The following is an 8,115-nucleotide window of genomic DNA, read 5'->3' as shown; positions in this document are numbered from 1 at the left end:
AGCAAATCAAAACGACCCTGAGATTTCACCTTACACCCATCACAATGGCCAAGATGAAAAACTCAAGGGATAACACATGCTGGAGAGGTTGTGGAGAAAGGGGAACCCTTCTCCACTGCTGGTGGGAATGTAAACTTGTATAACCACTCTGAAAATCAATCTGGCGCTTTCTCAGACAACTAGGAATAGCACTTCCTCAAGATCCAACCATACCACTCCTAGGCATATATCCAAAAGAGGCTCAAGTACACAATAAGGACATTTGCTCAAGCATGCTTGTAGCATCCTTATTTGTAATAGCCAGAAGCTGGAAACAACCCAGATGCCCCTCAACTAAAGAATGGATGCAGAAATTGTGGTACATCTACACAATGGAATATTACTCAGCAATGAAAAATAAGGAAATCATGAAATTTTCAGGTAAATGGTGGGACCTGGAAAGGATCATCCTGAGTGAGCTGTCCCAGAAGCAGAAAGACACACATGGTATATACTCACTAATATAGACATGTAATATAATATAAACCAACTAAAAACTGTACATCTAAAAAACTAATCAAGAGAGAGGACCCTGACTAAATTTCTCAATCCCCATACCAAAAGACAAAGAGGAAGTACATCAGAAGATGAAGAAAACAGGAAACAAGCTAGAAACCTGCCATGGAGGGCCTCTGAAAGGCTCTGACCTGTAGACTATCAAAGCAGATGCTGAGACTTATGGCCAAATGTTGGGTAATGTGCATGGAATCTTATGGAAGAAGTGGGAAGTAGTAAGATCTGGAGCGGACAGGAACTTCACAAGGAGAGCAACAGAACCAGAAATTTGAACATAGGGATCTTCCCAGAGACCCATACTCCAACCAAGTACCATGCATGGAGATAACTTAGAACCCATGCACAGATGTAGCCCATGGCATTTAGTGTCCAAGTGGGTTACATAATAATGGGAAGAGGAACTGCCTCTGACATGATCTGATTGGCCTGCTCTTTGATCACCTCCCCCTGAGTGGGGAGCAGCCTTACCAGGACAGGGAAGATGACAATGCAGCCACTCCTGATGAGATCTGATAGACTAAGATCAGAAGGAAAGAGAGGAAGACCTCCCCTATCAGTAGACTTGGGGAGGGGCATGCATGAAGAAGGGGGAGGAAAGGTGGGATCAGGAGGGGAGGAGGGAGGGGCTTATGGAGGCATACAAGGTGAATAAAGTGTAATTAATAAAAATTAAAAAAAGAAAGAAAAAAAGATTTGTTTTCTCCTCCCTGAGTCTAGTCCCTCAGAGTCTACTCCTGCATCCAGTTAAGCAAAGGGGGTAAAAGAAACAATGTTTTCCTCCAGTCGAAGGCACTGAGTTACTCTTCTTTCTTTCTTTCTTTCTTTCTTTCTTTCTTTCTTTCTTTCTTTCTTTCTTTCTTTCTTTCTTTCTTTCTTTCTTTCTTTCTTCATTCTTCTGGATAAAGTCATGAATTTTAAGATGCAGGGATGATAGAGAAGCACAGTTTAGATAGGTGAGGGCTCCTTTAGTCATATGACAAGGGACCTTAGGGAAAGTAAAACATGTTTGTGAATTTTGTTAAGCTGTTGATGTTTAAAGTGTTCTGGGACTGTTTTTTATTTCTTTAAAATATCCTTCTAGATGTTTTCTCTGTTCTCCAATTTCTTCAGTGTTCATCACTGCAATATTAGAGATTCCAAATTAACCGTCTGTTTTCATATTTTTTCCTCTTATGAAGTCCATCTTCAACTTTTTTCTCATTTTCAATAAAATTGGATTGAAATATTTTACAAGGGCTGGGAAGATAGCCCAGTGGTTAGAGAACCAATGTTTTATCCCAGCATTTTATTTTATTTCTGAGAATAACCATGATAGCATTCATTATTATCCTGCTCTTCATATAATACATATTCCCTATATCATGTGCATTGAGGATTATAGCGCAATGTCTAAAGACATTTTTATGTCTCTTTAATATGAATCACTAGAAGCATGAATGGCATAATGGCTCTTAGCAACTACAAGTGGTCCTTCTGTATGATTTTGGGCACTATGCAGAGTTAAGGTGACTTAATGGTGGTGGACAGTGGGGTTCTGATCATTTAAGTATTTGTATGGTACCCTCACCTCTGTTTCAAGGTGTCCCTCCAGTCTTGAGCTTCTCCAGTTTTACATATGAAAAGAACAAGACCCTTGGCATTACTACATGGATTGAGAAGAAATGCTTATCTGATTTAAAAATAAATAGTTTGCTTGGGTTGTAGAAGCTAAGAGATTGTAACCAATTAGGCACTGCAGAGTTTTGTGGAACAATCAGTGTTAGCAGTTCCTTTGCCAAAGACATGAAATCATAGAGAAATCAAAAGTGATATTTGGTTTTAGGTTGCATCTAATTGTCCTTCTATAAAAAAAAAAAGTGGTGGAAAAGTGGGTCACTCTTGGGTCAGTAACATCCTTGTCATACTTGAGAGCAATGACTGTTTAAGGCCTGAAATGTATCCTCCTGCTTTGGAGAATTTCCCGCATAGGTGACCAAGTAGACACTAAAACTGAACAGTGGTATGCAAGTAGGATGTATGAAATGTCCAACCATCCAAGCTGTGCTGAGGTTAGAGTAAGGGTACATAGTGAATGACATTATGAGAGGATAGGAGATGCTTACACATGTTACCAAATAGAACAGAAGCACTTGCCTAGGAGGATCAAAGTCAGGAATTTCCATATGCATGAAGGGACCCTGAAAAAGACCACCATGACATAGGACACCTTACAGAATAGAGAAAGAAAAGCTAATGGCCCAAGAAAAATTATATCCTTTCCCTTTTCAGTTGCTCCATAGTGCCGTATTGTTGATTAGTCCAACTGAAGTACTGGAAAATTGAAGTAAAACAGAAATCCAAGTTCATGGCCCAGGATTCTGGATGATTTATGCTTAGGAAATTGTCTACATTTATCATTAATATCTTATGATAGAGTCAGATTTATGAGCTGAGATTTTGCAACTGTGTATAACCAAAAGAATTACATGCTACATAAGGATGAGCAGAATTTTTTTATTTTTATCTTGTTATTTTTTATTATAGTTTCCCTTATTTAAAATTTTTTTCAAATTCAAATATATTTTCTTTTTTCTTTATTAATTATACGTTATTCACTTTGTATCCCCCCTGTGGTTCCCTCCCTCTTCCTGTCCCAATCCTTCCCTTCCTCCACTCTCTGCATGCATGCCCCGCTCCAAGTCCACTGATAGGGGAGGTCTTCTTTTCGTTCTTTCTGATCCTAGTCAATTAGGTCTCATCAGGAGTGGTTGCATTGTATTCTTCTATGGCCTGGTAATGCTGCTTCCCCCTCAGGGGGAGTAATTAAAGAGCAGGCCACTCAGTTCATGTCAGAGACAGTCCCTGCTCCTATTACAATGGAACCCACTTGGATACTGAACTGCTATGGGCTACATCTGTGCAGGGATCTTAGGTTATCTCCATGCATAGTCCTTGGTTAGAGTATCAGTCTCAGGAAAGACCCGTGTGCTCAGATTTTTTGGTTCTGTTGCTCTTCTTGTGGAGTTCCTGTCCTCTCTAGATCTTTCTGTTTCCCACTTCTTTCCTATGATTCCCTGCACTCTGCCCAAACGTTGCCCATGAGTCTCAGCATCTGCTTTGATAGTTGAGCAGAACAATTTTATATTAGACTAGGAATGTTTAACCCTTCCTCATAAAATTCTGTCAGGAATGTGAACAGTTAAGAAATACTGTAACATTTTGGAAGTTAAGCGGTTTTCCTTATGTGATTTATAAGTATCTTCCACATTCACTCTCCCTGACAGATCATATTTTCCAAAATTAAACAATAATGTGATGAAGAAATGAACAGCTCAAAATATCTGGATAAAGATTATAAGCATTTAATGTAGGAAATCATGAAATTTGCAGGCAAATTGATGGAACTAGAAGAGATCATCCTGAGTGAAGTAACCCAGAAAAAGAAAGACAGGCACTGTATTAGCTGTGTAATATAAGATAGCCATCTACAGACTTAAAGAAGCTAAACACTAAGGAGGACCCTAGGGAGGATGCTTAAATCTCATTTAGAATAACAAACAGGATAGACACAAGAAGCTTTGGAAGACAGGAAAGAGAATGGAAGCCTACTATAGAGGGTCCTCTGAAAGGCTTCACCCAACAGGGGATCGAAAGCAGATGCTGAGACTCTCTGCCAGTCTTTGGGAAAAGCACAGGGGGTCTTATGAAGGAAGAAAGGGGTAGGAATAGAGGGACTTGGAACCTACAGGAACCCCACAAGGAGACCAACAAAACTAAAATATCTGAGCCCAGGGGTTCCTGCAGAGACTGATGCACCAACTGAGGACCATGCATGGAGAAGACCTAGAAGCCCTGTTCAGATGTGCCCAACTGGCAACTCAGTCTCAATGTGATCTCTGAATGAGAGGAGCAGGGGCTGCCTTTATCATGAACTCAGTTGACTGCTCTTTGATCCCTTGCTCCTGGTGATGCAGCCTTTCCAGGCCACCGAGGAAGAGGATTCAGGCAGTCCTGATGAGACTATGGACAGATGGCAATGGTGAAGAACTCCCCCTTTCAGTGGACTAGGGGAAGGGAATAGGAAGGGAAAGGGAAAGAGGGTAGGAATGGGGGGGGGAGTTGAGGGAGGGGACTTTCATCAGGATAGATAATGAATTAATAAGAATTTTTAAAAAAGAATTAATCTTTTTTTTTTTTCGCAAGCAGTCGTATGACATAAATTTTGTTGTTCTCCTAATTGTGTGGCCTTTCTCCTTCACATTCTGCATTGTGCCATGGGAAAGATCCTCTCATTTCCTGCAGAATACCTTCAGATATCCTTGTTACTGTATTTTTCTGCTATCCCCTTCCTCTTTCATGTTTATCTAACTACTTAATATTCACTTGTTCTCAGCTTAAGTATGGCATCCTTCAGAAATATCCCTGGAGCACTCAAGGTTATATCATCACACATTCTGACATAACTCACTATGCTCTGTACCCTGAAGAACATTATTATTTTCTAATTTATCTGTTCACTTTCTGGTATACTCCCTGTATATATCATAGTATCTGAGACAGTGTGTCAGGTTCATGTCTGCCTCTGCAGAATCTACAATATTGTCTGGCATCTAGTGGAATGTAACGTCAAATAAGTTGATTTGTATGTATATTTACATAAAAATATCTGACAGATGTACACAAGATAGGTTAGGGATTTCATGTGGGCATTTGTGTGCATGCAAGTGCACCTGTGTATATGCATGGCTGTGCTCCTATGCACATATTGCATATGTGTCTGGAGTTCAGAGATCAGCAACTATGGATGTCCTTTCTCAGGCATAGTACACCTTGCCTTTTAAAAAGAGGGTTTCTTCTTTGCTTTAAAGTTGCCAAGTAGGCTAGGTTAACTAGCCAGCAAGTCACATGGTCTCACCTGCCTCTATTTTCCCAATATCACCTGTCACCACCTGGATTTTTATGTGCTTTCAGGAGATTGAACTCAACGGCACTTTACCAACTGGACTACCTCTTCAACTTTATAGAAGAGAATCACAAGGTCTTGAAATTAAATTTTAGGATCTTTGGAGAGCATGAAGTATACATCACTTAAGAAAATATTTCTCAAAATAGGAGATGGTGCCAGGAGGAGAAGCTTTAGGAGAAATGAACTGAACCTAGGTCATGATTAAAATTTTCAGTTTCTGGGGCTGGAGAGATGGCTCAGAGGTTAAGAGCACTCACTGTTCTTCCAGAGGCCCTGAGTTCAATTCCCAGCAAACATATGGTGGTTCAAGACCATCTATGAGATCTGGTGCCCTCTTCTGACCTGCTGGCACACATGTAGGTAGAACACTACATATAAAATAAATAAATGAATCTTTAAAAAAAATCAGTTTCCTACTGCTGACTGCAATAGCACACTCACAGCTCACAGAGCTGTTTCCCAGCCTTTGTCTGAGATTCTAGTTCGTGTGAAAGTCCACAACACAGAAAATCAAGGCTGGTTTCTGAAGAGTCCTGCTCTGCTGAAAACACATTGAATAGCTGCTACCTTTATAGCAACCATGGGAAATTCTGAGGGTAATCAGGTCAAGGAGAATCTGCTTGAACTGAGATGCCACTTCACATGGAGGCTGCTATTTGAAGGCATTTACATACATGATTTGGAAATAAGAATCTCAGAGCAAGATCCAGTCCCTTGACATCCAGAACCCAATGGGGATGTGCAACCTCCTGGCCTACATGAAACACCTGAAAAGCATTACAAGGAAGCCCTGCAGAGATTAAAGGAAGCTGAAACCTTGATTCAGAAGAGCAATTGTACAAGAGAAGTGTGGTGACCTGGGGCAACTGTGCCTGGCTGCATTACCACATGGACAGCTTGGCAGAAGGCCAGATATACTTAGGAAAAGTGGAGAATACTTGCAAGGAATTTTCAAGTCCCTTCTCCTATAGGATGGAATGTGCTGAGATGGACTATGAGAAAGGCTGGGCCTTGCTAAAGTGTGGAGGAAAGAATTTTCGTGATCTGTTTTGCAAAGACTCTGAAAGTGGAGCCTGAAAACCCTCAGTAGTGATAGTGTGTCGCCAAGACTTGGATGACAATAATATTTCTCTATAACCCCTAATGAAGGCTGTCAGGTTAAATCCAGAATATTCATATATTAAAGTTTATCTTTCCCTGAAGTTTCAGAATGCAGGATAACCAGCTGAAGCAGAAACACACATTGAAGAAATCCTCATCAGCACATCGTGCCAAACCTATGTCTTTCACTAGGCTGCCAAATATTACCAGAGGAAACACTGCATAGGCAAAGCTCTTCATCTCCTACAGGGCATTACAGACATCACCTTCCTCTGCCTACCTACATTACCAAGTAGTGCTCTGCTACAAGCAACAAATGTTGCAACTGAAGACCTCCAGAAACAGGCAGCCAAGAAGTCACAACAATGTGCAGGAATGGGCAAAACAGGCCATTTGAAAATTTCAAAGGACTTTGAAACCTAGGCCCACTTTTGAAATGGCTTATGTTGCATGGCTGAAGTGCAGGCAGAAATTCACCAATAAGAAGAAGCAGAGGGAAATTTCCAGAACACACTGAACATGAAAAACCTTGTGGCTCACCCAGAGCAGGACATTCATTTCTACTGTGACTGTTTCCAAGAATATCATGCAATCACCTACTCCTTAAAGGGTCTAAAAGTAGAGGAGGAACCCTTTGCCTGGAGGAAACTACTCAAGGCTTTGGAGAAAGTGGCTGAAAGACATGTTCACCAGAATATTTGATTGGTGGAGAGTACCAGCCTCCGTGGGCTAGCCCACAAATTGCAAGGGCAAATGAAGGAAACCCTGATGTGCTGTGAAAAGGCCCCAAGGCTGACTGGTGTAATGAACCCTGAATTTTCAGTGCAGCTAACCTTTGTGAAGTTAATATACTCACAACTGAGTACTCCAACCCTCCATCTTCATTTCTTTCTCCAGAGCTGTATACCTTCCTGAAATGCCAAGTAGCTAAATGCATTTTCTCTTGCGACCTCTTTCTCATCCTTTATTGTCCTGTATAGAAGAATCTTCTGTCCCTATGCCACCTACTCACTTAGTAGCCAGGACTGACTCTTGCTGTTCTGGACTCCTGTGAGCTGTAGGTTCATAGCACCTTTTTCCTTATGCGTGTGCCCTTGGAACAAACATCTTCTACCTGCTGCCTGCCAGTGTCCTGGACAAATAATTCTCCAAAGAAGGTTTCTTTTTTATGTTACCAGAAACTCTTACTCCCATACAATCTCAGAGCAAAGGAGTAAAGGAGGGAGTTTGAGAACAAGAGAGGTCACACATTACTGGACACAGTTATTCGCAGATAATAAGAGTCAGAAGTTTGGGGAAAGTAAAACAAAGAAAATTTCCTTGGATAATACAGATGACATAGAAGCTTTGGTCCCCAGCCACAAAATATTTGACCTACAATCTCTTCTGCCTACAAGATAGGCTGGAATAAATGTGGTGTAGAATTTGTGGGAGTGGCCAAACAATAACTGGTCCAGCTTGAGACCAGTTATTGAAAGAAATGAAGATGGAGGGTTGGAGTACTCAGTTGTGAG

The 8,115-nt window shown here is 41.0% G+C and overlaps 1 pseudogene; it reads left to right on the top strand.

The window, feature by feature from the left end:
* The first annotated feature begins 6,080 nt into the window (after positions 1-6,080).
* On the top strand, positions 6,081-7,516 carry LOC129681444 (interferon-induced protein with tetratricopeptide repeats 1-like; annotated as a pseudogene).
* The last annotated feature ends 599 nt before the right edge of the window (positions 7,517-8,115 follow it).

Source organism: Psammomys obesus, unplaced genomic scaffold (assembly GCF_907164565.1).
Source record: "Psammomys obesus unplaced genomic scaffold, mPsaObe1.curated_primary_1811, whole genome shotgun sequence".
NCBI classification, from domain to species: Eukaryota; Metazoa; Chordata; class Mammalia; order Rodentia; family Muridae; genus Psammomys; species Psammomys obesus.
Note: the sequence above shows the minus strand (reverse complement) of the source record. Positions and strands in the feature narration are given on the sequence as shown.